The sequence below is a fragment of the Coccinella septempunctata genome, chromosome 1 (genome assembly GCF_907165205.1).
Source record: "Coccinella septempunctata chromosome 1, icCocSept1.1, whole genome shotgun sequence".
Taxonomy (NCBI): Eukaryota; Metazoa; Arthropoda; class Insecta; order Coleoptera; family Coccinellidae; genus Coccinella; species Coccinella septempunctata.
This window is the reverse complement of record NC_058189.1, coordinates 1,512,498-1,529,258: the sequence shown is the minus strand read 5'-3', so window position 1 is coordinate 1,529,258 and position 16,761 is coordinate 1,512,498. Positions and strand designations below refer to the sequence as shown.

Here is a 16,761-nt window from a genome sequence, read left to right as displayed (position 1 = left end):
ACACCCTGTATAAGTACAGAAATTAGGAGTTGGATTTGCTTCATATATTCTAGAGATACTATTTCCTTACGCGAATCTTTTCTAGATAACTTAGTTTTTTAATCATCAAGACCGCTTTTTACAATTTTTATGTGAATATTGATTCTAATCTCACTGTCACCATTAGAATGAATGAATGTGACAAGGTGCATTGTCTTGGTGAATGAGCACTTTTTCCTCTTCATTTGGTGAGCTTTTTTTTTTGGGATTTCTTACTTCAAACGCACCAGATACATATCTTCTACATCATTCATGTTTGAAGAGAGAATTTCGTCATCGACAACATCCAAAAATCCCAAATATTGTTACAATTTTCGCCAGCAACCACTGGTCATCAGGAGCATGTAAAAGAAATTGTTCAGCCTCTTCTTTGCTTAATACCTTGGCCTTTTTTGGCTTTTAATGCTCATTTTTTCGTTTCAGAAACGCTATTACCTTTTGGAATCTGCAATTGACAACAAAACGTCATATTTTTCAATAAATTTTTTAAGGAAAACAAACCTGCGGACAGGGGCATTTTCTTTAATTTCCAAGCATCTTTTCAGCATAGACCATTTTGCCCATAAAGTATTAGGGCTGAATCTAGCTTATAGTTGATTCAAGTAGACCAACAAAACATCTTCAGTTACCCCAATCACTCTATTTTTGTTTTGCCACTTTTTGAAGTCGTCGTATTCTCGCTCGTACCTTGAAGCTGATTTTGCAGGTAATTAAATTGAAGCTACACTGCTGGCTGCCCCAATAATTTCTTTTGGTACATTCATTTTCGCTTTCGCCAAAACAAATTTAAAGAAAAATAAACAGACATGTTCATGGCAACGCTTCCATAGCTTACGATATTTGCGACAAATTATTGAGATTTTTTTGGAATTTATCTAACATTTTTACAAATGAGAAACAAATAAAATATAAAACAATACACGCAAGGTGACGGGTTTTACTGGCTCAATGAGGTAACTGACTAGCCTGCGGCTCGTCAGTAAAAACCCTCTTACCTTGCTAGTAATGTTATCTACTATATCATTTTATCAGGGCCGAATCGGAAAAAAATGGTATAGGAAGAAAGTTTTTCTTTTGACTTCAGAATCTACTGTTAGCAAGCTACATGTCAGTATTTTCCTCGTTCTTTCAAATCTACAACAGTCTGAATGAAACTGCAAATTTCAAAGGATTTTTTTTCTTTCTTGAAGCGGGGTTGGAAAACTCTCCAGCTTTTTGTTTTATGAAATATTCATGTTGAAGTGGGAATTATTGATACGCTGAACTGATGTGAAATTGTAGTAGATGTTTGATCGTTTTTTTTTCGTTTCGGCCGAAACTGCTGAATTCCAAAATATGTGAATATAGTGGAAAAAATTATGTATGGAAAAACTGTTCCAAGAAAAGTGAATAACAAGTACCCATCTATTCTATCCAAAATATTCTGGAATTTTAAAAATCGCAGCAGAAGATTAATTAAAATTTCGACGAGCAACATTTAAACGTCCGCGCATTCGACACACAAGTGACTTCACAACTGGAAATTCCATTATTTTATTATTTTCGTTATTCGTCCCTTTCTTCCAAACTCGATTTTTGCGTACAGAGTGAAAATTCATTCGGTCCCCTCCATTCCGAAAATTCAGTTTGATATGATAAATTAACGAATAACCGGCATATATCATATTGCCCAAATAACCAGACAATCAAATCAAGCTTTTCAACGAAAGTGCAACGAATAATGCCCACGCACGAAATGACGGACCTCAACGAAGTTAACGGACAGAGAGAGCATGCATATTTCCTCTTATGACAATTTTATAACAATCTGGTTTTCTTTGTAGATTCAATACGGGTACTACGCGGCATGGGGCTGTTTCTGCTCTATCGAATTACCCTCGGACTAGACGTTATTTTCCGATCTATTCAAGCCCATGCTGGAAGAGCACGGTCAAGCGGACGAAGGAACAAATCAACGTTTTACTTCTCCGAGATATTCGCGTGTATAAAAATGCATATTGGGTAATGGGGTTTCGGATGGGAAAATGCGATTGGAATAGGTCGACGTCATGTTGCCTATTTTGTCCGGCTTTCGTGGAATAGAAGTTTAATTATACGTTTTCTGGACATATCCTTCGATTTTCCATTCCGTTTTCGAAAGTTAAAAATATTCAATGGTTAGGGTTAACGATCTGTTTTCGATATACAGGCTCCTGAAATATTTCACTTAGGGGGAGTCCGCGGGAGACTTGCTCAAGTAGGAGACTTGAACCACCTCAAATATTCAAATTTCGCGCTACCGGTATCGTAAATAGCTTGCGACATACTCAATGGAATATCCTCCATTCGCCAGTAAAACCCGTTACCTTGCGTGTATTGTTTTATATTTTATTTGTTTCTCATTTGTAAAAAGGTTAGATAAATTCCAAAAAAATCTCAATAATTTGTCGCAAATGTCGTAAGCTATGGAAGCGTTGCCATGAACATGTCTGTTTATTTTTCTTTACATTTGTTTTGGCGAAAGCGAAAATGAATGTACCAAAAGAGGCAGCCAGCTATGTAGCTTCAAGTTTATCACCTGCAAAATCAGCTTCAAGGTACGAGCGAGAATACGACGACTTCAAAAAGTGGCAAAACAAAAATAGTGTGATTGGGGTAACTGAAGATATTTTGTTGGTCTACTTGAATCAACTATCAGCTAGATTCAGCCCTGATAATTTATGGGCAAAATGGTCTATGCTGAAAAGCTGCTTGGAAATGAAAGAAAATGCCCCTGTTCGCAGGTTTGTTTTCCTGAAAAAATTTATTGAAAAATATGACGTTTAGTTGTCATTTGCAGATTTCAAAAGGTAATAGCGTTTCTGAAACGAAAAAATGAGCGTTATACGCCAAAAAAGGCCAAGGTATTAAGTAAAGAAGAGGTTCAACAATTTCTTTTACATGCTCCTGATGACCAGTGGTTGTTGGCGAAAATTGTAACAATATTTGGGATTTTTGGATTTTGTCGATGTGACGGAATTCTTTCCTTAAACATGAATGATGTAGAAGATATGGGAAAATACGTTATTGTGACATTGCGGCAAACAAAAAATTTAACAACAAGAAGATTCACCAGAACCGATGATGGCTGCAGCTTCAAGCATTGCATGTTATACAGAATATATGTAAATCTTCGGCCTCCTGGAACCGAAAGCCTATGATTTTTTTTGACATACCGACATGGAAAGTGCATTTCCCTTAATGCTGGCCAGCACACTATTGGTGGTGTCCCAAAGCAAATAGCGAAATATTTAGGTTTAAAAGACTCAGAGTTATACACTGGCCACTCTTTTCGCAGAACTGGAGCCACTATGGTTGCGGATTCGAGTGGAGATATTTTAGCACTAAAGCGTGCAGGAGGGTGGAAGAGCACCGAAATTGCGATGAGTTATGTCGATGATTCGGCCAACAAAAAAATCGAAATGTCTAACAAATTATTTGGTAGTAAGGAGAGTACAAATGTTCTGCAGTCCTCAACAGATGGTTCATCATCATCATCAGTATCAACTCTTTCATCATCAAAAATCTGTGTTACTGGAAATAACAATTGTACCATGATTTTCAACATATATGACGATAAAACAAAACTTTCTAATGTAAATAATACTACTAACTTGTAAAAATTTTTCAAGTTAACTGTCAGTTTTACAAGTTAGTGACCTGATAAAATAAACTTTCTTGATTAATATTGTGTTTTTGGAAACTGACGTTTACAAATGAGAAACAAATAAAAAAAATTACAATTCAAGTTCACCTACTCCTAAACGACAATCAAAAATATTGAATCTGTATTACAATTCCTTCCTCGAATACGTTGTGGAGGTTTTGAGAAGTGTCGAGAACATCGAGTGACAGCCGTTTGAATCACCATACATCGACAATGATGTTATGATTAAGAAGAAAAATACCTTTAGAGTCATTCGGGGTAACTGAGCGCAGAGGGTAAGTGTGCGCAGTGCGTATATTTCGACTATGCCATGTATGAAAGAGGGGTTCATTTGGGTGGAGCAAGGGCGCAGAATCGCCATATTAGTTTTTCATAGGAGTGCGCCGTGCCACGTTTCTTTAACTTTTTATTTGCAATCAATCAAATTCACTAGTTTTCTTGTTAATTTTTAGCATTTCTGCACATTCTGCCAGGTCCAAGTTCCGAGTCCCTCAGTGTTAAACAATATTTTATTCGATCATGGGCATATTAATGTAAATATATAATAAAAAATTTTAGGTTCTCTTAGCTGCTCAACTCTATAAGAACGTCAATTCAAATTTTGGCTTACTGGGGAAAGTGTGCGCGGGTAAGTGTGCGCATAGATTAATTATATGGGCATTAGTTCAGTGAGGAATAAATCATGACATTGTTGATTTTCTTGGTTAAGACTCGATCAATATCGTCCTATTTGTTCGGAAAAATATGAAGAGCCACCAACAGGGGAATGTATCAAGTGTTGTGTTCACCAAGAATTGTGGCACGAACAATAATACACTGCTTGTAAAAAGGCGCTTCTGTATTGACAATAAACAGCATTTCTTTGATATTGTAACATTTTGATGACATTATTTTGTAATTTGTTTTGATTGTGTGGTTCACTAAGCACTGCGTTCACTTACCCCGTGAGGGTGCGCACACTTACCCGCAATACGGGGCATGTGAACGCACTCCGACTTTCTCTGGTAAATCCTTTTTTGCGGAAAGAAAACGTTTTTGTTTGTTTGCTTTTTGATGTTTTTTTATAGATTAGAAAATTCTCTATCTTATGAATATGTTTTAATTTTCATAGCTCCAACATTTGAAACAGGGTATGGCTTGAAAGGCAAAAGTGCGCACAGTTGCCCCGGATGATTCTAATAAAACACACAAAAATCAGCTTGCCTAACTCTGGGACGATGTTAGACCTCGATGTGCGTTATGAACATGCAGCGATTTTTTTCGGCCGAACCATAAACCTATACCAATTAATTTCCCGATGAACTGGAACGGCCGATTGTTTGCGAAATATACGGGAGAGCAACGCCGTGTCGCACATCCCATTCCCAGTATCGATTCGGATTAGGGAAGTAGGTGATTTAATCATTATAATTAAACCGAACACAGCACCCAGATGACGGTGTACACCGTTTCAGTTTCCTAACGTAAATATCTCCACTCATTGAGCCCGCTGAATACATCCACTCTCGCAGCACAGACAGACACACAAATAGTTATTTACGATGCACCGGGGGATGGGACAGAACTAATAATATCGTGACACTAATTAATTCAGAATATCATTCCATTATCGAATGCGAATTGATAGCTCTACCGACGCCGGTCGCGTCCCTATCAAACTAATTGAATATTCCGTGTTTCTTCCGCGGACGGTAGCGAGGGACAATTTCCTGATTAGTGTTAAGTTTTTTTTTTCCAATCGACCGAATTCTCATGGAGAAACCATCGATGGATTGGTTCGGACAGAGTGGATAGTGTTTCAGTATCGTCCCAGTGTGTTAGCTCTGAAACCTCTCTTGAAACGAAAAATTCAGTTGGTCTATTGTCTACGTTTGTCCAGCCAAATTTTTTCTTTTGTCGCATCCGGGAGAGTTTTACCTCTTTTCACTCTGACTGAAGCCACTTAAGCTGTATCTGTAAGGCCCGTTTGTACCAATATCCCTTAAAACGATTACTTAACTGAGTGTCGTTCAAAGTTAATGGACGCTTAATTTTATTCCCAGTTGCACGACTGTGGCTTAACAGAATCTTAAGTAAGGGGCCCTTAAGTTTTTATATCTAGTGATATTTCAGTTTTTTATTTAGGTGCAACTTCATCCTAGTCCAATAAAGCCATTTCATTGGCTGACCGGTTGCCAAAGATCGTTGTCATTTCATTAACCTAACTTAATTGTTCTGTCAGTCAGTTTCAAATAAATTATTATACAGGGTGGCCATTTGAAAACGAAACAGACGAGATTACAGACGAAATGAATTTTTTCGATAGAAATGCTCGGACAGGTCGATTTCTGTTTCGAGGGGGACAACTTAAGATGTAGGTTACGGACGCATAGCGCTTCAACCCTTGCTACTACAACCCTCACCCCCAATTTTTGAATAGGGAAGATGGGGTGAGTGATACCTCATTTGAAAGGTATTTTTATACTGATTTCAGCACAGTAATTGATTTTTCATTTTATGCATTAGTTCTCGAAATATTCTTAACTAAGTATTTGAAAAAGAAGTGGTGTTTTCATGGCACTGTAGTGTTTTTTTGTGAAAAATCGACATTTTGAGCTTCAAAACATACTTCCTATTAACATGTTTATCTAAATGTCGTTGATTGAAGAATTCTGCGGTTCTATTCGCACATTGATTGTTTGCAAAAAAAAAGGAAATTTATTCCACCCGCTCTGCAATTGAATAAACCATGCCGAACAATGAATTAGAACACATACAAGTCTCGATTCAAAACTAAGAATAATTCACATGTCAAAGAACCAGTAAGCCAACTTAATGATCTGTTCGTAATAAATAAAAACTTATCGATTCTCATTTTTTTGAGAAAGATATGAATTGAATAATCAACAAAATGAAAACATTATTGAAGCCAACTGAGAAAACACTTCATAATTAAGTCGGAAATCGTTTCACGAATTGGGACTGGAATATTTCTGTGGCATCATTAATGATTGATTTTCTTACCTGGTAATCTGATTAGAGATATGTACGTATTTGGACTTTTTGGAGATTTCTATCGATCAAGTGTTACCGCATGTTATTGGAAATACTGCAAATTATATCGAAGATAATTTAGATTGAGTTTCAGCAAGATTGAGCTCCTTCGCAATACGCTTTGTTTGTTCGACATCTTGATTAAATGATTTTTATGTCAGTGGATTGGAGGAAGGAAGCCACAGTCATGGTTGTTTTGAAGCTCAAAATGTCGATTTTTCACAAAAAAACACTACAAGTGCCATGAAAACACCACTTCATTTTCAAATACTTAGTTAAGAATATTTCGAGAACTAATGCATAAAATGAAAAAACAATTACTGTGCTGAAATCAGTATAAAAATACCTTTCAAATGAGGTATCACTCACCCCATCTTCCCTATTCAAAAATTGGGGGTGAGGGTTGTAGTAGCAAGGGTTGAAGCGCTATGCGTCCGTAACCTACATCTTAAGTTGTCCCCCTCGAAACAGAAATCGACCTGTCCGAGCATTTCTATCGAAAAAATTTATTTCGTCTGTAATCTCGTCTGTTTCGTTTTCAAATGGCCACCCTGTATTATTATCAAAGAGGTGGACACCCGAAAATGTGTGCAATAAATAGAAATAGGTATATTTCATGTTAAAATATGTTATCTTTTTCACAAACAGACATGTTTTAGCATAATCACGGTTAGACAAGATATTTCAAGATTTCTTGACATAAAATTTCTTGTCTTGCCTTGAAATTCTGAAATTACTTCTTGTTTTGATCTTGTTTTGATCTTGTCTTGATTCTTGTCTTGATCTTGTCCCCGTATAAATAGAATTATAAATTAAAAAATTCGAATTCTGTATGATGGTGCAACAAATTTTTGCTGATACTAATGCTGAAACTAATAAGTTTGCTTTTAGAGTTATTTTTGCGAAAATAATCGTACAGGTCCCCACAAAAATTCATAAATCCCAAAATATCGTTACGAGAAACAATAATGCAACTTCTTGTTGTAATGTCTTCAGTTGTAGCCAATAATCTGTTATAGACTCCGAGGAGAAATGTTCGCTTTTCTCATTCTCTGGTGATCTATATTTTAATTTTGGCGGAAATTACTTTTCTCTCGAAGTAATTCCGTTCTCTCCCTTCAAATTGGCGCTCTACCGAAGGACGTAAATATTTATTTGCATGCTTAGCGGTCGGAACTCTGGGCGAATTTCATATTTTTATAAAACTAGGGAAAGAACAATGTGATATATTGCATTTTTAATGAAAAATTCGAGTCGACGATCTTTCACTCGCATCGAATGTGAAAAACCTAAGCACCTCACTGGCAGTTATTGCTCGTCTGTAATATTTTTTTCATTTTTACTTCAATTACTTTTTCTATATCTTATTTCTTCTACTGCTTACATTATCATATTTCAAAACGAATAGTTTTGAAATTTGATCAAAAACAATCATGATCACCTCATGTGCTTATATAACAACACCTATTTTTTTGGTACAGGAAGCTGAATTCTAAACTCCATAAAACTATATTTTATTCCTCTGTTATTAAGGCCCGGTACTTTCACCTTCGAATAAATTTTATTCAGGGCCTGTTTCACCACTTACTGTTAAAGTGGCAGATAAGCTATCCACAACTAATCCACCAGATAAATCTGAAAATTGTGTTTCACAGGTGTCTGTTAGGTTATCCTTACTGTTAAACTGTCGAATATTTTGACTGAGAGATCGAATGGCTGATAAAAGTTCATGTACCAGATAACGTCACTCCGAACTGTCAAAACTTCGAGAAAATTTTGCTCTCGATCAGTTTATCTCGAAGGTATTTCGTGAACGTTTGCAGACGCAACACCAGATTTTGTGATAATGGATCTTTTTGAGTGTCTTGAAGATGAGAGTGACTATTATTTTGCGAGCTTATCGAGGCCTCGCAAACGTCGTGAAATTATTATAGAACTAGAATGGAACATTTTGAAAACAATGATGACGAAGAATTCAGGTGCCGATTCCGACTGACGAAGTCATCTGTTAATTACGTTCTGTCTCTCATAGAGGATGACATAAGAACAACAACTAACTTGTAAGTACCTGCACATTCATATAATTTCGTTATATTGTGATAAAAAATTGCACTTACAATGTGATTGAGAATATTATTATGTTGTAATAAATGTATGTTATTTTTTTTTTCAGGAACTCTGCAATATCTCCAGTGAATAGATTGCTACTCACACTTCGATACTATGCGACAGGATGCTTTCTTAGAGCTGTTGCAGATTTGAGTGGTGTCAGTGCAGCATCAGCATGTAGAATTGTTGCAGAGGTTTCTCTGGCAATTGCAAATTTGAGAACCGAATTTGTTTGGCTTCACACAATTTATTAAACACCCTTTTCTCTTTTGGTTGGCCTGGAAAATGAGTTATAAAATATGTTCGCAGAAAAAAAATCAATAGAATACTTACACAAAGCAGGATGTTTTTTTGTTTTTAGGGAAGCAGGTTTCCATTGGCTCCATGTATTTTCAGTTGCCTTCTATTGAATTTGATGAAAGAACTGATGGAGAAAGAGGTTTTTCTTGTTCCGTTTGTCTATGATTATCACCTGAATCGCTATGCTGCTCCATGTAAATAACTTTTATATTTGGCTCCAATGGCACAAATCCTTCAGTTCTATTCTCTTCAATAACTGACAATAAATAAATATATCACTGCAGATATTATCATATATTATAATGATAGCAAGTACTCACTAATTTGATCAGAATCACATATGCTCTCTTCCCCTTCAACAGATAATAAGATCATTTCTTTGACTTTCTTTTCTGTTTTTGTATAAGGTGGTGCTTCATTTATTCCACCACCTGTCTTATATAACTCGGCGCGGATGGTACTAGCTTTTTTTCTGGTATTTTTTTTATCGCCTCATATTTAATTTTGAGGTGCTTCGCATCACGAAAAGGCCCTAATCCTCTACTATTGAAAGTCATTTCTATATATTTCCACGCTTTCTCCTTCTCTTGCCAAGTCACAGCATCACTTTTTTTGTTCTCGATTATATTTTTACGCTCTGTTATAATCGAGACGAGAGCATCGGTCTCCTCACGTGAAAAATTCACATTTCTTTCCCTTTTTTTTTAACATGCTTTCACATTCACTAAAAATTCACCAACCAATTTGAAAATGATAGAATTTGAATTTTGGATATTTCAAATCAGAGCATAGAGACATGAGAAAAGTCTTCATAATTCTTCTTCTTCTGTCAATGTACTTCATAACTGACTAACTCTGTCCTCATTCTATGCTCATTTATCCTAATTTCAATCACGAGTACGGCGTTGCCAAACTGTCATTCAGTAAAATTTTCAGATAGTTAACTAGCAGATAAATTACTTGGAACTTGGGCGGTGAAACTGATAAATATTTAACTGACAGATTTATTATGATGTTAGCATATCTGCTGAATACATATCGAACACTTTAACAGTAAGTGGTGAAACAGCCCCTCAGTCAAATAATTTCCTATCTGAAGGATACCTTATTTCGGTGCTTTCAGATGAAATTATTTGACGAATAACAATTCTATGAAAACACGGTATACAACTTTCCACTGATTAATGTAGAATAAGACACCGCATTGTAGAAATTGCCATATCTCCAACTAGAAAGCAAATATTTCGCGAAAATCACACGAAGAATAACCATACATCAAGAATCTAAAAAATTCAACCAATAATGACGTACCGATATTCGATCTATGACAAATAAACTCTCATTATTAAGTTTCAGTGACAGATATATTAGATGAATAACACTATCTGAAAGTGAAAAGACAGCATTTTTACTTATCCTAAGGCGTAAACGTAATTGAAAGAGTTTATTTGTCATAGATCGAATATCGGTACGTCATTATTGGTTGAATTTTTTAGATTCTTGATATATGGTTATTTTTTGTGTGATTTTCACGAAATATTTGCTTTCTAGTTGGAATTATGACAATTTCTACAATGCGGTGTCTTATTTTACATTAATCAGTGAAAAGTAGTATACAGCGTTTTCATAGAATTGTTATTCGTCAAATAATTTCATCTGAAAGCACCGAAATAAGGTATCCGTCAGATAGGAAATGATTAGACAGATACTTATTGACATTGAATAAAATTTATTCGAAGGTGAAAGTACCGGGCCTAAGAATAAGACTTATCTATCGAATAAATTTAGTTATTGCACGTGAAAGTATCGGGCCTAAAGAGCAACTGGGTAATTTCAATAGCATTAATTTCATTGTAACATGAGAGCGAGAGCATATCTTTGATGCTCAGCTTTAGAAAAATGAATGTTGATGTTTTTTCACGTGAGGAAATAATATAGAGTAAAAATACGGAGTACAGAATATATACGAATTGAAAATACATCCCCATCATACATAAAATAAAGATCAAGAATATAACACAAATTTATATTTAATAATATTTTTTTTTGTTACAGGAATAATTTTAAAATGGTGTCCCCAACAACTTGCTGTTTTTAGACATTGGAGGTAGGTACTTTTGACTCCATATTACACACAAAAGAACAGTGATATTCGAATCAGTTGCGGACTAGCAGTCTTCTTGTAATGAATGCGTAAATTTCATCCTCCTCGATGCAATCCTTCGGTCTTGACGAAGTTTCAACTGACCCAATATTTTTGGGAATTTTTCGAACATCGGCTTTCGACTCGCGTACTTTCCAGGAAAATTGTCTTAGATCTCAATGCGATACATATTCGGAAAGAGCAACTCTTCTCGTAATTAATCTGAAAATTTCATCGACCTCGGTACAACCGTTCGGTCTTGACGAATTGAAATTTGCCATTTTTGAAAAAATGCCATTTAAACGATGAAAATCTAAGCGAATGGAGATAGATTCACGAAGATGCTTGGAATAGATTCAGCGTATTCGAAAACCCTTATTTGCATACCAAACTTCCGGATATCAAACACTCTTTACGAGGAAATCAATTTTTTTGTTTTTCCACTTTTCATTTTCGGGTTAACTTTGAACGGCCTTCTAGAGTGCATTTCTCTATTGAAGCATGAACTGTTAGGTTTTCTGGAATCTACAAAACAACATCTATGTACTTCATATCCAAGGACAGTAGTAGAACAACCTGGTTTGTAGACAAAAGTTCAAATAGGTCATTTTAGGGGTGACTAACCCCTTGCTCGTTTTTGGACCAAAAATCGAGATTTTCGAAATCGTTTTTGTGCTAGGGTGGGAGTTTTGGCAACGCTGATTATATAAATGGAAACCCCAATTGGTGCAGACGAATATAACAGGAGAAATCGCTGATTGAAATTTTCAGTTTTTTAAAAATGACGTTTTGGAGATGAAAATCTAAACGAAGAATTGATCGATGAACCCTCCTCTCACTTTATTCAGAATAGTCACAACGATAGATGAGAGCAGGGAGAGGAACAAAATTCGTTAGATATTATCAGATATTATTTGTAATGTGTCATGGCTAGAAGTTGCTCCTATTCTTCAGGAAAATTCGATTACGTCTAAACATTCTATTTTCCATTAGATAAATGGAAAACTGCATTTCCAAGTTCGACGGCTACGCCAACCGAAAGACTAATAATTCAGCGTTTTCACTGGAAAACTTCCAAATGGTCGAAGTTGACAAGAGATACATTCGGATTTTCTGTTTTGGGATTGTAACGATTTCTGTTTAATTATAACTTGTCGGAAAACTGCCGCAAAAAACACCTCTGAAAAATTCTCGTGGCGATAAATTTCTCCCTTGGGTTATACCGAGCATAAAAATTGCTGCAGGATCTGACGGAGAGCGTTTCCCTTTTTTAGCCAGTGGCGTCGGTTTGGACATTTCCATATGGTTATCAGCTACATATCGGATGTATATCCAGGATTTTAATGAACATAAAGAGGTACAGGGTATCCCAAATTGCTTGATTTTGGCTGTTTCTGGTTCTTCTTGACCAGATAGGAAAAACTTTGAGAGGAGTTCTTGGCTCGATTTTCCTGAAAAGTCCATCAGTGGAAACCGCTTCACGATATCTTCATTTATCTTGAAGATTTAACCAAATTTTTATATTTTGTCGATTTCGAGAATGTTCAATTTCTTGATTTTAGAGAATACTTGATTGAACAAATGAAGATATCGTGAAATGGTTTTTCACTAATGGACTTTTCACGACAATCAAGCCCAGGTCTCTTTTAAAGTTTTTTCCCTATCTAGGCTTGAAGTACCACAAACAGCCGAAAACAAGCAATTTGGGATATTCTTTTTATAGATAGATAGATATACTTTATTTGATCCATTATATCTTTATTTGTTTCTCATTTGTAAACGTCAGTTTCCAAAAACACAATATTAATCAAGAAAGTTTATTTCATCAAGTCACTAACTTGTAAAACTGACAGTTAACTTGCAAAATTTTTACGAGTTAGTAGTATTATTTACATTAGAAAATTTTGTTTTATCGTCATATATGTTGAAAATGTTGGTACAATTGTTATTTCCAATAACAAAGATTTTTGATGATGAAAGAGTTGATACTGATGATGATGAACCATCTGTTGACTCAGAAACTGCTGAACTCGAGTACTGCAGAACATTTGTACTCTCCTTACTACCAAATAATTTGCTAGACATTTCGATTTTTTTGTTGGCCTAATTATCGACATAACTCATCGCAATTTCGGTGCTCTTCCACTCTCCTGCACGCTTAAGTGCTAAAATATCTCCACCCGAATCCGCAACCATAGTGGCTCCAGTTCTGCGAAAAGAGTGGCCGGTGTATAACTCTGGGTCTTTTAAACCTAAATATTTCGCTATTTGCTTTGGGACACCACCAATAGTGTGCTGGCCAGCATTAAGGGAAATGCACTTTCCATGTCGGTATGTCAAAAAAAATCTTAGGCTTTCTGTTCCAGGAGGCCGAAGATTTACATATTTTCTGTACAACATACAGGGCTCGAAGCTGCAGCCATCATCGGTTATGGTGAATCTTCTTGTTAAATTTTTTGTTTGCCGCAATGTCACAGTAACGTATTTTCCCATATCTTCTACATCACTCATGTCTGAGGAGAGAATTTCGTCACATCGACAACATCCAAAAATCCCAAATATTGTTACAATTTTCGCCAGCAACCACTGGTCATCAGGAGCATGTGAGAGAAATTGTTCAGCCTCTTCTTTACTTAATACTTTGGCCCTTTTTTGGCGTATAACGCTCATTTTTTCGTTTCAGAAACGCTATTACCTTTTGAAATCTGCAAATGACAACTAAACGTCATATTTTTCAATAAATTTTCTAAGGAAAACAAACCTGCGATATTTTATTTCATTTCCAAGCAGCTTTTCAGCATAGACTATTTTGCCCATAAAGTATTAGGGCTGAATCTAGCTGATAGTTGATTCAAGTAGACCAACAAAACATCTTCAGTTACCCCAATCACACTATTTTTGTTTTGTCACTTTTAGAAGTCGTCGTAATCTCGCTCGTACCTTGAAGCTGATTTTTCAGGTAATAAACTTGAAGCTACGCTTTTGGCTGCCTCAATAATTTCTTTTGGTACATTCATTTTCGCTCAAGGAGGTTATATCCTCCATTCGTCAGTAAAAACCCTCTTACCTTGCTAGTCATGTTATATACTATTATACTTGAGAACTTTGAAGTGCTGGGCAATGTATAGTGGAGAAAATCGATCAGGATATGAGGTAGAATAATTAAATGAACATTGAAATATAACCTTTACTAATTATACTTAATTTTATTTTGATTATTGGAAAGAGTCTCGTGTTTTCTTTGTGTGAAATGATTTAATCATTGTTGAATTCAACGGAGTAACAGAGTATCTAACCTCGTTTATTCGTCCTGTATCACTTGTATGTGTTCATTGGAATTTCAATTAAAAAAAAAACTGTATGTATGGGGTTTCTTCACTCACGAGCTAGCAATAACTTTTTGTGTAGGTCCTCGGTAAATCGCCAAATTTCATCGCGTAATTTCATAACGAACTTATCAGCGAAGGGTTAAATTATTAAATCCAAATTTCCACGAATGTGTTCCGACCTTCGAAGCAATTCGGTAAATGCAATTAGACTGTCGTCAGTAAAAACCCTCTTACCTTGCTAGTCATGTTATATACTATTATACTTGAGAACTTTGAAGTGCTGGGCAATGTATAGTGGAGAAAATCGATCAGGATATGAGGTAGAATAATTAAATGAACATTGAAATATAACCTTTACTAATTATACTTAATTTTATTTTGATTATTGGAAAGAGTCTCGTGTTTTCTTTGTGTGAAATGATTTAATCATTGTTGAATTCAACGGAGTAACTTTTGCTCTCAATAATGAAAAATGCACTACTGGACAAAATTGCAAATTACTAGATGATTTTCAACAGGCTGTAACTTGAAGAAAAATTATGGTATAGCGAATGTCCTGTTTTTGGATCTCAACTGGGAATCCAAAAATACTCTACCATATTTCAATTTGATCCATCCAGCAGTAATATGAATTACTTGAAGTCTCTGAAACCTATCAGCAATTCTCTGTATGGCTATTGGTTGCTGAGATATTGATAATCAAAAACAAAATGAGATAATAAGCAATAGAACAATTTGATTTACGTAAACCTTACATGACATAAGATTTCCAAACTCATTACTATTTTTTCAATATAGTTTTTATTAGCATTTTATTATGTATTTTATTTTTAAAGGAAAACAAAATAATTATGAATACTCTTCTATTTTTTGAAGTTGTATTCGAATATTAAAAAAGAATTACTAAATTTGTTCGAATTCAATTTAGTTAACCTCAGTAGAATTGAAGTAAGGGAATGTGGATCGAGTGATAGATCATACCCGAAGCGTCCTCTGGGTGAGGTCGTGTATGGTCTTCAAGTAACACCCTAATCATAAAATATTTCACACCAGAAAATTTCATCACATCACTGTCCAGAATCTTTCACCTTGACAGCTCAATTTGTTGCAGAATATTCGGTACACCTGTACTTGTTCATGGAAAAAGTCCCTGTGTTGGTATAGCGCGATAAAAAAATATGTTCTTGTCTCGGCATCACCAATTCCCTTAATCAATTTTCATTTTAATGTAATTCTCTCTCAGAGCAATGATTATTCTTCATAAATATCCCAAAATATACTTCTTCCGTAGGGAGTGAAATTACTCGTTCATTTCGCGAACATCCAGAGTGCACATAATACTGGTGAAGTCTCCACACTGTTACCCAGAGTTTCATTCATTAACAATTTATATCGGGCGGATGGAATTGAGTTGGATTGCTGTTGAACACCCCTATATCACCACTATTCCAAAGATTAGGGCGCAGCGCCTGCATTTTTAACGACCCCTTCTCTTTATTTAATTATTGCAATATATTTGAGAGCATTTTCGGTAATGTATCGACTTGAAACTGATTCGGTTTCAATTCGTTGGAGTTATGCTGTATAATTTCGATTCACAGCAATATTTTCAATTCGCTTTTATGCTGGAGAGTAGATGTCAACTCCATAATAAATATAATGATTTGAAAGGTGAATGTTTAACTGAATTTCATTTCCATTGAAAGCTTTTATTATATTCCATGCTGTTGAATTGAAGCGTCCCAGTTTATAATTCGAAATTTTTACGTTTTTTTGTCTGCAATCGGGCATTTATGGGGAGTCCGGGAGAGTTGAACCCCTTTTCACTTTGAAGCTACTCAAGTTGTATCTGTAAATGGTAGCAACTCATTTTTTTGCGTAAAGATATCAGGCCAAAATAGGTCAAGATAGATAATAGTAGAGTGATGGTGAGATGAACATTTTGAGTACAGCAATACTTTTTTTACGAAACGAAAATTGGCTCATGTCTCCCTAACCCATGGGAGAGTTGAACAGGGGGCCAGAGAGACTTGACCATAAGTTTGTTTATCAGGAAAGAAATCAATTTCCAATGACCAACGATTCTCCTTGTCAAGGTTTTCATCATCAAATGTATCTCTCAC

At 35.5% G+C, this 16,761-nt stretch overlaps 1 protein-coding gene across 6 annotated transcripts in view; it reads left to right on the top strand.

Moving 5' to 3' along the window:
• The window catches only part of LOC123311204 (protein bric-a-brac 1-like), a 337,498-nt gene that overhangs the window by 30,540 nt on the left and 290,197 nt on the right, over window positions 1–16,761 (top strand). For all 6 annotated transcript variants that reach the window (XM_044895043.1, XM_044895067.1, XM_044895035.1 and 3 more), the window contains one exon: window positions 11,222–11,273. The gene's annotated coding sequence lies outside the window, so the exon portion shown is untranslated. The remainder of the gene's footprint in view (window positions 1–11,221; window positions 11,274–16,761) is intronic.